This window comes from Drosophila serrata, unplaced genomic scaffold, assembly GCF_035046125.1.
Source record: "Drosophila serrata isolate PLE 108 unplaced genomic scaffold, ASM3504612v1 contig_184, whole genome shotgun sequence".
Lineage (NCBI taxonomy): Eukaryota > Metazoa > Arthropoda > Insecta > Diptera > Drosophilidae > Drosophila > Drosophila serrata.
In genome coordinates this window covers 7,152,200-7,170,741 of record NW_028257082.1, presented here as the reverse complement: position 1 = coordinate 7,170,741, position 18,542 = coordinate 7,152,200, and the positions used below count along the sequence as shown (strand labels likewise).

General features: G+C 39.6%; 1 protein-coding gene across 4 annotated transcripts in view; it reads right to left on the bottom strand.

The window, feature by feature from the left end:
• Mmp2 (Matrix metalloproteinase 2) overlaps positions 1-18,542 on the bottom strand; it is an 83,183-nt gene that overhangs the window by 32,319 nt on the left and 32,322 nt on the right. The window contains exon 1 of one of the 4 annotated variants that reach the window (XM_086828612.1): positions 3,905-4,267. The exons of the other annotated variants lie outside the window; for them this stretch is intronic. The gene's annotated coding sequence lies outside the window, so the exon portion shown is untranslated. Of the gene's footprint in view, positions 1-3,904; positions 4,268-18,542 lie in introns of those variants that run through there. 4 annotated transcript variants of the gene reach the window in all.

Here is an 18,542-nt window from a genome sequence, read left to right as displayed (position 1 = left end):
TTATATACAGCGTTTTTTTCTCACAATTTTTCCTGTCTTGTTTTTTGTGTGTGCGGAAGTTGTGGCCTGGCTTATTGAGTTGCTTGTGCTGCTAAGGACACGTCCATAAATGTATGGAGCTGGAGCTGCAGCTGTACCGACTTTCTACTTGTACTTGAAGTCCCTGAAAAATTGCTGTATATATGTATGTGAAACTTTGGAGAATATATATGTATATATCTTTTACCACGGATTTTACTATAGATACACAAAGCAATTTACATTTTATACTCGAGCAATGAGCAATGAGCTCATTTATGGTTATGGCTTTAGTCCTGTGAAATGATACTGACCATAAAGAATTGAATAATGAACTGGAACTTTAACCTTTTCTAGACAATTTTTGATCTGTCTAGAGGTCTCCTCCTCCCTTGATATTTATTATTATTGTATCATGGTTGGTTTCATTTGTTAACCAATGTTTACTCTGTTTTCAGTTGTTGTTATTCTTTTTTTTTACATTTTCTCATATTCATTGGCCCGGGGACAGTTTAAATATTTTTATTAATTTCTTTTTAAATTTTTTGTTGTTGCCAACCATTTTCCTCATTCCCCTTGTTGTTAAACAAGGGAAAAAATTGTGAGGAAAATGTTGACATAGGGATGGTGTTGTTGGGGGGACAAGGCAAATGGGAAAAAGTGCCAGAGGGCACAGTTTGTGCCAATTTCCAACGGCGGCGGCAATACTCTCTTTTCTTTTTCTGTTAAAAAAATGTTTTTTGCTGATTCTGCAAAATGGAAAATCATAATAAATAAATACAATTTTTATTATTACATATTGTGCGCAAGCAAACACAGTGATGTGATGTGATGTGAAGTGGGGGACCCCCTTATTGTCAGCGAACCTTTTTTTTATTTTTGCTTCATTTTATTTTATTTTTTTTTTGGGAGGGAGGAGAAAAGTCGAACAACACGCCAGTCAGCCAGCCAGCCAACAGTTTCAATTTATTTTCAATGTTTCAAAATAAAAAGGCGGAGGAGTGAAGCAGAAGCACACGTAAATTGAACATTTTAGCGCGCTTTTAAGCAATGTTCAAGGTACCAACACACGCACAACCACCCTCACCTGGCAAAAAAAAAAAAAAACAAGCAGCACAACAACATCATTGCACTTAGAACTTCCGCACGATAAAATTAAATGACGGCTGGTGCCTTCCCTGTTCGAAACAATCTATATCAAAGTGGCAACAACAAAATAAAATCTAAAAAAAAATAAGAAACTCAAAAAATAAGAAAACAAGGAGCGGGAGAAATCACTTATGGTAAAGTTGTTGCCCGGAAAATTATGTTAACGGTAACAAGGTGAAAGCGCCAAATGAAAAATCACTTAAACAATTTGATATTTGATTTGCGTGCCTGTTAGGCGCTTATTCCCCGTGTCCTCCCATCATCCTCCCTGCTTAAAGATTTATAGAGTTTTTCCATCCCCGCCACCCATAAATGTCATTGTCAGTTGTTGGCTGTGGATTTTCTTTGCCAGACCTGAATTATGGTCATAACAAATCTGTGTGTGCCATAGTTATTTATATGTTAAATCCGGGAATAGAAAGGATTTTGGACTATGGGATAGCCGTGAGTCAGTTGAATCTTTATAGCGAAACACTAAGTTTAGACTATAGCAATAAACATAAAATCTGACTGAGTGAATAAGATATTTTTGTTAACTTTATAATTATATTATAGAATTTTATTTGTTTAGTTTCCTATTTAATCCTTAAAAACAAAGAAACCAAACACAGAATATTTTTCTCTCTGAGCTCTTAAAAAAATTGTAGCATACTTTTCAGCACAAAGCTAGCCTTCCTTCCTCTCCTCTACACAAATGATCATATTTCTAACGATAATTTTAAGTACACCCTTTATTTAGAAATATATAGTAATTTCCTTAATTTCCTTTCCTATTTATTCCTTAAAAAGCAATAACCCTACCATAGCATACACCTTTCTAAGCTCTCAAAATATACCAGCACTCTCTCCACTATATTTATAGTGCCCAAAAACTAATATAGAAAATAGTATTATCTTTCCTGAAATCTGGAAAATCACTTAAGTAGCTTTACATTTGATTTGCCAGCCTGTTAGGCAATAATTTTCAGCGTCGTCGCTGCTTAAAGATTTATAGAGTTCCTTCGCATCCCAACGAGTTCATAAATACACGCATAAAGCTCAGTTGATTTTGGATTCTTCCTTTTGGCCTGGCCTGAATTATGGCCATAACAAATCTTCGCCCCAGTAACAGTCAACGTCACGTAGCAACAGCAATGGAAAAGCGGAAAAACTGCGGGGCAACAAGAAAAAAAGTGAGGAAAATGAGCGGGCGAACAGCGCGAGGATCGAGAGACGCGGAGCCTAGACTTTATTGATAAAGGCATATAATTTATTTGAACAATCGACAAAACGCTTTTGTCAATAAAGCCAGATAAATATCTGGCATTGTAGCAGCTTTATGGTCTTTTTTGCTTTTCGTTTTTTCCATTTTTTCCGCTCTTTGTTTTGCGGTTGCGTGACAATGGCCAGGAAGTGTGCGAGAGGGGAATCGGAAGGACGACAGGGCGGCCTGGTACTCGAAATCGGTTTATGGCCAATACAGTGAACTATAGGTACTAAGGATAATAATACAAAAGGTGCGATTATCGGGGATATAGGTTAAATAAGTAGAAAATCAGTCAGGAAACTTTGAGTTGAACAGTTATCAAGTTAAGCTAACTTTTAGCTTAACTAATTTAATGTTTTATAACCTGTTACTTTACCTATTTGATTAATATTTTCCAGAACTTTGGTAATTTATAATAAAATAATATTATTCTTTAATTTTTACTGTATCAACTGACATAACTTTCTGCCACAAATACACTGTAACCCCTCGAGTTGCACTTCATTATTTTTTTTGTTTGTATCACTCGACCTTTCAGTTGCGTAATAATGCCAATACTTTATTGAAATGTTGAGCCTTTATAAATAAAAGGTCAATTTTAATGAACAAATTGGTTTAATTACATTCGAGGTGACATTGTAGTCAGAACGCAAGTCAATGAATAATAAGCTTTTGTTTGGTTCGAAATTGAACTCTTACAATAACCAAAATGCTGACATCATATATTAATATATTACATATATATATATATAAACCATATGCGATATAAACAATAAATAAATGTGTGTGGATAACTGTTTGTTCTTGCATATGTTAAACAAGGAGATTTATGCGAATATGAAAACAGTGAAAGCACGGCACACGACACGTCGCACTATTTTGCAATTTTTTGCCCTATTTTAACGTGACATGTCAGCCTGGGGGCTCCTGCTCAGGATCCTGCTCCTGCTCCTGCTTCTGCTCCTTCTTGGAAAAAAAGGAAGCCGGCTCACTTGGCAGGCAAACATTATCGCCTACGTGAGCTGGAAACTTAAGTGAAGCAGCCAGCTGGAGTCGAAGTTCGCCACGTGTACACACCACTTACGATGTGTGGGCAGTGTATGAAAGTATCTCTCTCTATATATATATATATATATATAAATATATTTGTATCCTGCGAAAGGAGCTAAAGCTTTCATCAATTTGTTAAGCATTCACACGTTGCACTGATAATTTTATTTGATTTTTATTTGATGCTACAAATTAGATGTTGATAGCATTGCGGCGGGTCTCCACTTAAATTATAAGTCTATTTGAGTCCTTTTTTTTTGGAAAGGGAAGGGAAGGGAAAGGTTTTTCCCTTATCTCTGAACCTGTTCCCTGCCTCGGTGCCTGTGTGCTTGAAATGATTATTTTATTGCTGTTGGCAAACATTTGTAAGCATTTTAATTACATTAGAAAGCGAACACTTGAAACTTTGTCAACTGGCAACTGGCAAGCGCAAAAACTTACCACAGAAATAGCGTAAAAATAAACGCCAAGAAATTACGGCAACGAGACGAGACGGCGGTGAGGCAAAAAAAGGAGCAGGAAAATAGGATCGGCAGGAGCAGGAGCAGCAGCAGGACCTGAAGCAGAAGCAGGAGTGCAGCCAAAATGGAGCAAGTCTGCTGCAGTGGAAAACTGTCGCCTTGGCTATAAAGACGGCATGTTGTAAAGCCACGCTATAGCCACGCTCTGTCGCATTTTCCGCGTTTTCCTCGCCAATGAAAAGCTCCCTCCTCTCCCTCTATTGCCATTTGATGTTTTAGCCCATTTCAAGCACTGCCATCGATATATATATATATATATCTATATCTATGTGTGTATACATACCTGCAATGAGATGAAGAGAGTAGAAAGAAAATATTAATAAAGGCTTGTACTAGGGCGTAACTGGAACAAAAAAGTATAGGTACTATATATATATATATTTCAAACAACAGACGACGTCCCTGGGCCATTTGGCCAAGTTATGCAATTAACTTTGTTAATTGGCTTTGTTCCCAAAAGACATTCGCTTGAAAAACGGAAGCTTCTGAAAGCTTTAAGGTTTTTGAACCCTAACTTAAAATATAGAAAATATTGCATTCATTTCTTTTATATCTAAATATCTACAAATATATGTTTCCTATATTGTAAAATGTTTTTCTGAAATCCTGCATGTTTAGTATTCTTTACAGGATTACCAAATTTTCCATTTTACTTTCTTGCTTTTTTTGTATGACAAAAACAAGGGAGCTGCAATGTAATTTGAAAACTTTTTTCCCAGCCCTTTTTTGTTTTTGGGTAAACAACACTTGGTCAGCATCGTTCTTTTTTTCGTCCTGTATCCTCACCGCCCACATTTGATCAGACTTGTAGTGTGCGTGTTCCATCAGTCAGCAGTTCTTGGGTTGCAGACATGGCACCGGAGGACACGACATGTTGGTGACACCGCGACAACAACAAACAAACAAAATGGTAGCAGGAAAAGCAGCCTGGTTGGTTTAACTGCTATTATCCTGCCCCAAGGGGCATTCTCTCCACTCGACCAAGACCCAACCAGGTTATTGTTTGCGTGTCGTTCGACCTCTACAAATAGCCGTTCCGCAGTATTGATCCTTTTGCAGGACTCTCGCTCAATCTGCGTCAATCTAATTCAATATGACATGGAAGGCGAACCTTAATTACATATGAATAATTACGATTAAATGGGCAGAACGCAGACCGTAATAATTAATAAGCTTGTGGGGTCTCTTTGAATAATGAATAAACCTGTGACTAACTAGTAAGCTCATAAAAATAACACTTGAGTTGGATCTGTAATAATTCCATATCTCTCTAGATTTTTATTTAATAATAAATAAATTTTGCGTGGCATTTAATCTTTTGTTAAACATTTATTCTGAATTGAGATCAAGAGTAAATTGCGACATTGTGCGGAATAAAACACTAAGCCATTTATAAATTTATGCAGACCAAACACAATTCATTGCCCCATCTCCATTGGCTGACTGGACTGTCTTCCTTGGCCAAAATGCCAAGCTCAAGTCAAGACGGGAGTCAAGTGCAATTATAATAACTAACTGCAGACAGACTAAAGCTGAAGCTAAAGGCAAAGCTCAATGAATGCAGCTCAAGATACAGAGATACAGATGCTGAGATACAGATACAAAGACGAAAGATTCGCATGGAGATGTGCGGCCAAAACTTGTGTGCAATTGTGCTGTTTTAATTGCTGGCTCGGACATGGACATGGACATGGGCAGGGACTGCGACAAAAAGCGGGCCAACAATCTGGTTGCTGAATACTGGATTTTGTATTCTGTATTTCTGTACTCTGGATTTTGGACAAATGAAACCGGAAATAATGGTTGCCGAAAAAGGCGGGGAGCCTGGACTGAAGTTGAGTTGGCATTTCGAACTGGCGGAACCGAACCGAACGGAACGGAAACTAAATCCAAAGCTGCATCTGAGAAGCTGACTGCCTGCCTGGCTCCCTGGCTCTCTGACTGCCTGGCTGACTGGCGAAAATAAAATTAAATTAAAAGTTTTAAACAAGTTTTCCATTATATGGCTGCACGTCGAGCAGCATCGCGTCGGGGCAACTTGCCTCACAGAGTTCCCAGTTAGAAACATTAAAAGTTATGTTTCGCTGTTGTTTCTCCCCGGCCCCGGCCTCTCATATTTCTGATTTTTCTCTTTTTTTGCCTTTCACCCCTCAGGCTTTTAGCGATTTAACGCGCCTTCTCCCCTCTGGGGTGTTTTTTCGGGCTATTTAATTATGATTATTGAATTTTAAATGTCACAAAACTGGGGGCCTGATTTGTTTCACTTTGCTTTATGTTCAGAGATGGGGAAAAGAGTTTGTTGGTTAGAGCGGAAAAGCAAAAAGCGGAACTGGTCGGCACATTTTACCTGCCGGGCCATTGTTTAAAAGCCTTGTGCTACTTCCGTTTCCCATTTTGTTTCTGTGTGTGTTTGCGTGATAAATAAATTATCAGTGCTGTTTTTACAGTGTCCTAATTAAATTGCAGCTGCTATTGGGCATCATCTAATGGAGGGCAACATTAAAACACTGCTGGCTGGATCATAGAACAAAAATATGTTGACGTAAAACGCAATCGAAAGCCAGCGGCAAAATCCATTTACAAATATAGTTCCGAAACTAATTTAATGAATAATAGTCAATAAAACAAATTAATGAGTGAAATAATATGGAAACATATTGATGATAAGCAGTTGTAGCTAGAATTAAGTACTCAATAATTAGCTATAGATAAATGTGAGTAGAGAGTCATTATCATAAAAGGAACTAATTAAGTATAAATAAATTAAAAGTAAGTAAGTCTACAGAGTCTAGAGTTAAATGTATATATAATGATTAATAGCAAATAGTTGAAAAATAAATCAAACTGTTTAAAAATTCAAGATTAAAGCTTCTGGAAATCATTTCTTTGAAAGGTTTAAGCTTCTGGCAACTATTTAATCATGATTAATGAAAACTAACTATTTAAAAACCCATATTTAAGAACCTAAATGTACAGCATTAAAGCATTTCCTTTTGTTTTGTAAGGGGTTAAGGACTTTGCTATATATTTTGTACATTTCAATTCTTCAAGGATTTCCAGACTTGACATTATTGTTTTGTTTTACAATATTGTTGCTAACAATTTCTTCCCTTTCCAACAAAAATGGTTAAGCTGCCTTGCAGAATGCCGTCACTTAACTTCATTACGGCTGATGCCCGCTCAAGCTCATGAAAAGCCCAAGGAGGAGGAGGATAAATACGGAGCTGGTGGGAGGGGGGGTTAGGGAAAAGCAAGGAAAAGCCGTGGAAAAAGGCTAAGCTTTATGGCGTGCGTAATGCCGGGGTAGAAATGAGCGCACGTTAGCGCAAAACGTGCTAAAATTTAATGTTTCAGGTTCCGTTCGAATAATGTAAGCGAGCGCAAAATGAATGATAAACGAGCACACGTCAAATTCCTGGCCAGGCCGAAGGCAAGGCTGGGTTAAGGGCAAGGACCAAAGGACCAGAACCCGAGGACGTCCAAGGACCAAAGAAGCCGTAACAGCTGCCTGAGCAGGCGATGCTGGTTTATATAAATGGAGCATGAAAAAGCCAAAATAACAAAGCGACCAAGTGAGTTGCACGTTTCCATGGAATGAGAGACACAATATCGTCCCAGTATCCACCCAGCATCCTTCTCCCAATTTCATCCTCCTGTCTGGCCATGGGGGCATTGTTTACGTTCGGTAAACATTCTCAGCGTTTTTTTGGGAGCCATTCCGTCGTGTTTTTGTTGCTAAATTAGAATTATTGAAATTGACTTTAAGCCCCCATAGCTTCACTTTGGATTGACATTAGAGTCAGCTGCTTTTATTGGGCTGGCTTAAGCTCCGCGTCTCCCCCTGAAAAATAATAATAAATTATACGGCACGGCGCAACTTTGAATGATTAAACAAATCCAGCTCGCAGCTTCTTCGGCCCAAAAAAGGTGTGAAAATGGCTCCGGTGGACATCTGGCTGAAGATATCCCATAAGCCGAAGTATAAAACCTTGATTATTCCTCGCACATGTTATCCTCAGCCAGGATTTTTTTTTTTTTTGGGGAGGGGAAGGAAACGGAATTCAGGCGTAGGGTTACTATTCTATTTTTTTGTTTTTCATTGTTTGCGGCCTGCATATTTGACTGCTGACAGCTGTCTGGCCGAGGCTTATGACTTGCACTGTACAGCCGACTAGTGGAAGGGTGAAGGGTGGTGGAGGGACAGGAAAAGCCGGGGAGAAACTTTTTGGCATGTCTACGCTTTTTTCCACGAGGCCGCATCGCGACTTCTACCGTTCACGCCGCATATGTTTGCATAAAATGCAACTGTGGCATCAGCAGAGGCGTCAAAATGAAAGATAAATTCTGAACACACACACATACCAAAATCACAAAATAACAAAATCACAGAGTAAGAAAGTTCAAATCAAAAAATATAAAAAAATTGCATTTTATGAAGAGATTTTGTGCAGTAAATTTCTGTCTGTCGGTTTGTCACAAAATGTGTCCTTATAAGGAAATCATTTAAAAGTGAATTTAATACAAAGTCTCAAAGTTTCATTTAATAAGTGTTGATGAAAAAGTAATCAAAGTTATACAATTAGTAAATTTAGCAAGTAAGAAAGCAAGTTGCTAAACAATTGTTGCTACACAAAAAACACTGGAAACATGTTGATCAACACTTCGAGCTTCCTGTAACGCTGCTAGTAATGTTGCACAACTTTAGCAACATGACTAAATCGATTCGTCTGCTAATGTTGATAAGAAAACATTACAATTTTTAGTAACTACCTTTCAAAGCAATATTTCTTTTAATTTCCTTTTCAAGACCACGTTCTTTTCTCATTATTTTCCATTATTCCCGAAAATATACATTTATTCTTCGAATCCCTCTTGCAATTAAAATTTTAAATTTATATTTACCACCACACCCCCTTAAATATTAATTAACAAATTGTATACGGTCTTATGTACGGTAGTGGTCCCACGACAATGACAAATTAATTGATATAAAGCATGGTCACATGCCAGTCGATATCTGGAATGCCTCTGTACATCGATAAATCAACATTGTTAATAACCAGTTTTAATAGTTTTGGAAAGTCATAAATATGAAGCGAGCAATTTTCTTTTTTGTATCGTATATTAATTTATATATAGTACACTATATGTGCCAATGATTTATGGCAAACAGAGAGGAGGCGATGGTCCATAACACACAACAAACTCCCTGGCATTTTGTATAGGCCAGTGTAATCGATCAATTACGAATGGTGTTTCATTTCATTAAGTCGCAGCTATGTGGCTGGAATATAACAATTAAGCCACCAGCAACAGTAGCAGCAGCCAATCAATGGTTAACTCCTGTTTTAACCAGACGAGGGCGGGTCGGTCTGCCGGTCTGTCGGTCTGTCCTTTTGGCCAGACATCAGTCATCGCATCGCCCAGAGAATGAAGACAAAAACATTGCCGCTATCAATGCTGACCAGACAGACTGTCCATCCTATCCCCCCCGCATTTTCCACATCACTCTGCTCCCCCCGCCCCCTGGCTGGACTGGGGATGGGGTGGGATAATTTTTCATTTTCATCCCGACACCTTTTTCAATTTCAGCAATACAAATGTTTGAATTTGTGCCGCTTGACTGACTTGACCCACCAGAGCTCCCCCTTCCATCTATTCTGGGCCATTTTCCTGACCATTTCCATCCTCAGCTCTCAGTTCAGCCAGCGCCTCTGGGATGAATGCAATAAAATTACAATATGCAGCTAGGAAAAGTCATTTGAACATGGCAGCCAGGTGAGTCCGTGGCTAAATTTTAGTTACACTTGAAGAAGAACTTTGGTTGCCTTGAAATTAATTGGGAGACTAATAAGTTACTAAATTACGTTTATGCATTCTTGTAGGTTCATTTCTGTACTCTTTAACTTAATTGGAGGAACAATAAAATACACATTTATATTCAAATTTGCAATAAAAGCATTCAAAGTATTTATCAACATGAGGCTAGACAAATGTATCTAGCAACATTTTCTTGTGTTTTTCTTTATGTTAGATTTAAGTTTTCATAACATTTAGCACATGAAATAAAGCAATAATAAGGCTATATGTCTAACCATGTCCAGAAGTTTTGTCTTTGAACTAAAGATTACTTGCACTTAATCAAGTTTGTAATCACAAACTGTGAAAAAACTATAATATTCGTCTTAATTCCAATCTTTGTCAAAGATCACCATAATTTTAAGCTACTAGAAATTCTTGTAGTTGCAACTTTTCAAAGTTTCCCGACTTATTACACTTAATACAGATTGGCTTAGATGGAGTTTTTCTTTATGTGTCTGCACAGATTCCTGTGTTTTTTTATCGGGGGACTACACTCTCTCTCTCTTCGTGTGACATCCAAAAATTGCAAAACCAAATAGAGGATGGTTGAGGTGGTTCTGGGGGAGATTCCGGATCGAGTGCTGCCTGCGGCATTGGCTCAGCAATCAATATGAAGCAGCCACTTGTTTGGCTTTCTTAGATCCCAACCAAAGACTCGAGGCAAAGTAGCTGCTACCAGCTTTTTAAGTCCGAAGAGGTGGCCTCAAGTGACCCGCCCTTCTGTATACCCTTACTTTCTGTATCTAGATATGCCTGTTTCTTGCTGAACTTCTTCTCTTTCTGTTAGATTTTTTTTGTTGTATTTTTAGACCAGTCTGGCTTTTTGGCTCTACCCTCGAAGTGTGTGCAATATTGCAGTTTTGGCTCAAGTTGCTTCTGCTGCTTCTTCTTGTTATTTATAACTTTTTCTTTGCGCGTTCAGAAAATATCAATTGAACACGTTTCCACACACACACACACACACACACACACGTGGAGCAAAAAATATGAATTCCTCCTCAAGTTGTCGAGCTTAGAGTGCACTTGAGCTGAAAGTACTAGAGGGGGAAGACCAAGACCAGGAGACCGGAGACAGAAACAGCGTTGACAGCGGAAGTTTTTTGTTTCCCGGATTTTTCCACTTTTTCTCCATTTCATATTTAGTTACAGAGCGAGTGAGATAGAGACTTTGGCTCGGTCATGCCTTTGTTACAGTTTGCTTAATTGCAACGTTTTGTAACATAATTGCGGTACTGCTGTATCCGCCAGATACATTCCTGCCGCTGCAACATCCTTTTGTCCGCCTCAAGTGGCATTTTAACCAAACCCCACACCATGATGTCCCTTTGCCCGAAAACGATTGTAGATTGCGCACATTTTGCAGTTCGAACCACGGAATCGAATCGCAAGCCAACAATGGGCCCATTGATTGGCCAGCAGAACACGTACGACGTAGGACGAAGGACGAAGGACGACGGGTTCATTAAAAACGCGACGCCTGTAAGTAGGCAACGTACATTTTCGATGCTTACAAATCATAATTAGCACTGCGGCCCTGCATAATTAACGCTATCAGAGAGTGAGCACATTATTATGTACGATTATTATCGGGACTTTTTTTTGGGGTGAGAGGAGAGTGAGAAAGGGGGACCTGTGAAGGCATATAAAAAGCTCACTTAGTATGCCAGACAGGCGGATGGAGGTGGAGGCGGAATCGGAGACGGAGACTCATTGCCCTTAGGCAGCTGCCAATAAAAATATACACCCGCATATAACCTCTCAGCCCCATATCCTCCCGTACCCATATCCTTTGCCTCCCATATCCTTCAGTTTTATGGAGTCTGGGAGGCTGTGTGCGAGGCCGCCCACCCGCGACACGTTTTTGGTTTAGGTTGGCATATGCAAATGACTTTGGCGCCTGGTGCGTCATTATGCGTATCTCCCTTCCAACCGCTCCAGAGTCGGGATTCTTTGGCTACTGATGATGGGATGCACAGTGAGAGAAATAATGTATGGACTCATCGGAAGAAAAAAATATTCTAAATAAGCAATTTAATTTGCAGTTTACGCTAGTTATTTATGTTTTTCATACAATTAGGCATTAGCAAAATAACGAAAAATAAATTTAAATATTCAAAATCGTAATTAAAACAAGAGAGAAAGCTAGAGCTGATTTCAAAGTGCGGAATGCACAGGGAAATGTTCCTAGAAACATGTTGACTAAACATGGTTGAGCAACACCTGACGGGCAAAGGATATAAGGCAAAAGAATAAGATGCGTAACGTGCATACATTTTTCAACTATTTCAAGAATATTACAAAGCATAAACGTCTCTGGCATTTAAAAAGAATTTCAAGGTAGCATGAAGCCAGCTTTACTTTTACAAAATAATCCTTAGCTGATTTTAACAAGGATTTTTATTTTATTTACCCAATATTTCATTTCTCTAAAATTCAGTAATGAAATGAGGTATAGAAAATGTTCTAAATCACCAATAATTCAAGAATTTTTCTCTCCGTGTACCCAGCATGCAGGAACAGTGGAGAAGCGGGGCCCAAATGAAGGTAATGGCGTCAAATTCAAATCGCGTCTCATATGTTTTACTTTTGTGCGCTAATTTTATGATCATTTTGGCATGGAAAACGGTAGGGACGTGTGGTGCGGCCTGTCAGCCGGGGGAACATCTTCCTTCCTCCATTTAACCATTTGGCATGTCACGTGTAATTTGCAGCGACCTTTTCTGTCACCCCACCACCACCACCACCTCCCTCTCCCCTCATTTGGAATGCCAATGTGCTAACGACCAATTTGGGGTCTCGATGCAAAATGGGCCTAAAAAATATGTTAAAGTCCTTCCCAGTGTCGCGCCCGTATTTTGAATATTAAATTAAATGTATTTTAAAGTGAGTTTGGGTTGCAGGCGAAGGAAAAAGCCCAGTGATGGAATTTCATTCTTAAATTTTTAATTAATTCACATTTTGCATACAAGTATGAAAAGAATTTAATGTTATTTTTCTGTGGTCATAACAAACACCTTTATAAATACGGCACGAGACAGAAGTTGAATGCCAAAAATACCACACAGGCTTAAGCTAAATAAATAACTCAAAATGGCTGAATGCCATGTGCATTAGAATTTTGATTTTGGAACAATAAAATGAAATAATGCATATCAAAAATGTGGCAGCCAATCAACTATATATATTTTTGCATCTCTTGGGTAGAGAAAGGAAAGCTCTTTGTGTGTGTGGAACACACATCCTTTGTTGCATAACATTTGCTTAGTTGAGCTGAGAGCATTAGTTATGCAAAATGCGGCCAGCACAGGTGGGGAATAAATTAATTATTGAGCCCGCTGGCTAAATGGATACTGGAATAAAAAGGGGTCTCCCTTTCGCTCTGGTTTTCCATATGGTTTTAAATAGCGCGACAGCTACTCGGAAAAACAAAAGCCAGGCCGCACTTGAGGGCCTAAAAACTTAGACACAGGCCCAAAAACACTCGACAAAAATGTGTTGGGGACTAAGAGGGATGTGTGTGTGTGTGGAAAAAACGTTACAATTGCTGACTAAAAGATGAAATTCTACATTTTTAATGCGCCTCACCTGACACGCCAGTCGCCTGTGTCAAGTCGAGGCAGGTACTTCAGCAGGACACACACACACACACACACTATACGTACTTGTATACACAAAACAATGCAGAAAAGGATGTAAAGAGTGGGAGGGGGAAGGACAGGCATAGGGTGGAATGCAGAAGGACTCTGCGCGGCTTGTTAATTTCAAGTGGCATGTTAACTTTCTGACATTAAGTTGGCATTTCATGTCAACTATGCAGCCGTTGTTGAGTGCCTCCACCTATCCCCATCCCCCACACCTTTCTCTCTTCAGCTATCTCCGTGTGTGTGCGAGTGTGTGTTACATGCGGAAAACGGTGTTTAGCAAAATGCCATCATTATGTTAATTATAAATGTAGACCCGACAACGCCGCCTTGGCTCAAAAGAAGAGGGAGAGACGACGGAAACAGGACAGAACAAAACGTCATGTCTGTACATGTGTGTGTGTGTGCGCCTCTGCGGCAGTTACACTTCCGTTTCCGGTGCCAACGTCATCGGCTGTCGTTGCCAGCTAAGAGAAAAAGAAACAGCTTAAACGGAAGTGCTAAAACGCTGCGTTTTTGTGTGTACCCGCCTCTAAAGCAACTCCCCCTATTAGCACCACGCCCCCTTTTCACTCCCACTCACACCCACTCCCTATCACTTAATAGCCGGGCATTATCTTTTATATCCAACAGCAGATGTGTGCAATTATCGGACGGTGATACCCGACTACGACCTATGTGTGTATGTGCTGGCTAATCAAAAGCATGGCCAAAGGCTGAATCACCTACCATAAATTATATATTCATAGATCTGGTTTATATATACACACACACAACACGATATGTATTCAAATCAGATATGTATGCTTTCGATTTGCCTACGAATCTCGCAGCAAAGTTCGGCCACATGACTTGACACTTTCAGTTGAACCCAATTAAGTTCCTGCACAAACAACATCGATGACTATAGCTTAATGTATATATTCCTATTCCATGTCTGTGGTCCCCTCGCGGTTTCCCTTTTGGCAACGCGATGCAAATTGTATTTGATTGTTGTCATGAAGCGCCAAGGGTTTCACTCAATTCCGGAATTTCTGTCATCGAAAAACACATACAATGTGTTTTTGGAGGTAGATATAAGAGATGTATTCATATTTGGAGAGAGTTTAGATACATTTTAAAACTTGTTCTTATTTTATACTATATATATAATTACATCAGTCTCAGGAAAACAATGTACTTAAAGAACGATTTCAAAAATACTTCAAAAACAATGCTGATAAATAAAAAGACGTCTTCTTTTTTAATTTATCCAACTTAACCAAAACCAAATTCAGTTGATGAATGAGTTAATTATGTTGTCATTGGCAAGGCGAGAAAAGCGAACCAATTGCGGTGGTTAAAAGAAAATGTTGGGGTACTTTGCTTAACGCAAATTTACTGAAAACAAGGAAAACTTTTATGGCCGCAGCAGGGAGCCCCGGAAGCAAAGGAGAAGGATGGAGAAAATTATGTATACTTTCATCAGCCGATGGAAAACTTAAGTTGGCTTTCATAGCCTCCCTCCTCCATCATCATCATCCTCATCCTCATCCGCCCGGCCACTAGGAGGAGCAGCTGCTTAACCGCACTGACTTTTTGGCATATCTCTCGTAATCTGTGTCTGTCAACGCCTCGGACTCTGGCTCTGGCTCTGGTTTTGGGTTTTTCCGGGGGAAAAGCATCGCAGCTATCCAAGTGAAATCTCATTAAAAATGTCCTTGCAGCTATGGGCATAAATCGGAAAATTAAAGCTCACAAATCGGCGGGAAGTCCAGAAGAAAAGCGCGACTTCAGGCTAAGAAAAACTTTACCCCAGGGTAGTTCGGGGGGGATTTTATGAAAGTGGCGAAGCCTCAAATTTATGGGCCCTGCCTTCGTGTCCTGTGCTCGGTATAAAAACCCATTTAAAAAGCAATTATTTTGCGTTGATTCAATATGGCGGCGTTTGATGGATGCCACCGAGAAAAAGCGAACAGGCCTCATCAGCATCCGAAACAGGGCACAGTAACTGGAGGACGCCAGGTGAACGGACAGGACAGGTAGCGAATTGGCCTCCACTCGTTATCCTGCGGTTATTGGAGTGACCGTTGTTTACATTCAGAGAAGAATGTTTAAAGTCTTACATTATACCAAATTTGTATTTTGTAAATATTTAAGAGGTTTTGTTATGGCCCTCTAAATATAAAGAATATTAAATATTATTATTCAGAAAAGGAAATAAACCTTATTATCCTAAATATATCTTTATATAAAAAACCCTTTCAGAAAGGTATAAAATTATTTGATGCAACTTATCTATAGTTTCAATCATATTTTATGAAGGTAAATATTGAAATCCAGTTCAGATTTCAAATATTTAAATCAATAAATATACTTTTTAATATTTTACTTTAAACTATAAAATTTGTACCCCTGTAACCATTGCATTTTCAGCGCCTTGTCTTTCATCTTTATGACGTCCAGCTGCTGGATCCTTCGAGTCCTGCCGCCACTGGAACCGTGCCCCCTGCTGTCTCAGCAGAAATCTGCATTTGTCTGCGTCGCTATCTCTGGTTGTGTGTGTGACTTTTTGTGTGTGTAGTCCGAAGGGGGTGTGCGGACAAGAGGGGGCCTGCTCTATCAACACTTTTGCGCCTTAGTGCCTGCCATGCATAAAACAGTGTGTCCTAGCTGCGTGTCCTGGCGCTGTTCCTGCTCCTGAGTCGAGAGTCCAGCTGCTGACTCTGGACTCTGACTCTTGGTGTTGGGTTCCGAGTTCTGGGTGCTGGCTGCTGGTCCTTGCCTATCTGCAATTTGTGCTGACAGGCAACAGGCAACATGTTGGCCCAACGCCAACTCGGTCAACAGTTCGATGACGTATGCAGACTGCAGCAGCGCTGCAGCTCCGAAAGTGTCCTGCAGTGCGCCCTTTCCGCATCCTGCCTGGACCAGAAACCAGGAAAAGTTACCACAGAAATATTACGGTTGTGTCACGTAAAAATAGTAACAACTGAATGGCAATTGTCGCATTTTTGACCAGAGACAAGAAGAAATTTTAATGAAATAATATTGCCACGCTATCTATCTTTGTTATTTATGTACAAAATGTAGTTTATTTGATAGGAAAAAGAAGATATGGGAAATATTCTCTCTCTTAATTTCAAAAAGGTATCTTTGGTAAATGGAAAAAGTCAAAATATGACTTAAGATGTTTAAAACATCCTGACATTTGTATAATTAAAATACAGAACTTGAAGCTTATTTAACTAATTAATCACCATAGTTTCTTTATAAAACAACACCAAAGTAAAGAAAGCTTTAAAATAATTTACTTTGATCTCAACAAAGTAAAAAATAAAAGCATATAATTTTCCTGCCGCTTTGTTTCTTTTCTTTAGCAATTAACGCCACATTACTTGGGCTATCCTTCGTTGACTTTGACAACCTTTTTGCTTACTAAAAGTACCATTTGCTGTCGTTGTCCCTTTTAATGCTCTCTCTATCTTCCCCCCACTCACCCTTTCAATACATCATTCTGGCAATTTGTGTGTGTTTTTGGCCAAGTTGTCCTCTGTCGATAACAATGGATCATCTCGAAACCTGCAGCCATAATCTCTACAGCACTTCCTCGGTCCCATAATCTTTCATTAGGACCCCTGTACTTTACACTCCAGTTCACACACAGTAGCAGGAGCAGTAGCCGGAGCATCCTTCTAACCCATTTGTGTTGGCCGAACATATTTCAATTTCCTTGGGAGCCAGCCGCTGCTCCTCCTACCCTCACACTTCCTGCCAATTTATTGCCCCTTCATTGTTTTTCCTGCCTGTGCCTGTGCGACAATCCCAAAATGTCTGAAAAACATTTAGGCCGCATTTCATTTCATTACGTTTTTATCTTTTTTCGGCTACTAATTTCATTCTGTGCTACCATTTTGTATTTTATTCCTTGGTCCTTTCGCCCCGCTAAAGCTTAATTAATTCCCCCGAAAAAATATTTATAACTTTGTGTCCAATATGGGCTTTTTTTCGGGCCAGGCTTAGACATATTTTAATTTGTATTTCTTGGTCGAAAATCTAAGAAATTTATGCATGACTGCAACAGGGTCAAGTTGCAAAAAGCCTTTAGCCTTTAATGCCGCACAGCTGCTGGGGGGAAGGAAAACAAAAGCTGAGGAAACTCTTAGCCCTTTTTTCGGAAAAGTGGGTGTGTGGATCCAACTCCCCAGATAAGCAGATTTATGAGCTAAACAACGAAACTCAAATAACTGGAGACACAATTCGGTTTTTCGGTTTTTCGGTTCTCCTTCTGAACAGGCCTGGAATTGGTTTGGATTGGTTTGGAGAAGCGCCCGGAAGCGTGAAAAGCCAGATAAAAGCACAGAAACATATACACACACACACACCACCCAGAAATACTCCAGCGGCAAGATTTATGAGCGGACAGGACACAGGACACAGGACACAAGGATGCGTGGTGTGGTATGGTATGGTTTGGTGTGGTGTGGTGGCAACGATGATGGGCAACAGAATGTCACAGGAAGTGCGAAGCGAGCAACTATTGACATGTCCACCAGAGCCCATATATATATACATATAGTACCCGATATCGGGGAGGGTAACTGCAGACGTGCGTATAATTTTACGTTGCGGTTGAAAGGAAGGAAAAAAATAACAAAAAATTAACAGGAGCCGCTCAGACAGTCCCCGTTAGCGTTCCCGATCCCCCAGGTACATGAGGTGTCAATTTCGTTTTCATTAAGTTGCTTCTGCTTGACTTGGTCCTGGCCAGGGGTTCCTCTCTTAATTTGCGTCACTTTGCTTGGACGGCGGTCTCAAATTTCAACGCAAAAAATTCTAAATATATATATATATATAATATACTAAGAAAAAAAGAAAGTAAAATAAGAGGGGAAAGGACTGAAAAGCGGCTGGTCGTTTGTAAAACAAGAAGTAAGAGCCGAAGCCCTACTTGCGTCTCGCCTTCATTTTTGCATTAATTAATACTTATTACCAAAAAAAAAAGAGAAGAAAATAAAAGGTAAAGGACAGGAGGGCTTAAAAGGAGCAAGCTTGGCCAGCCGGATTCCTTGGGTT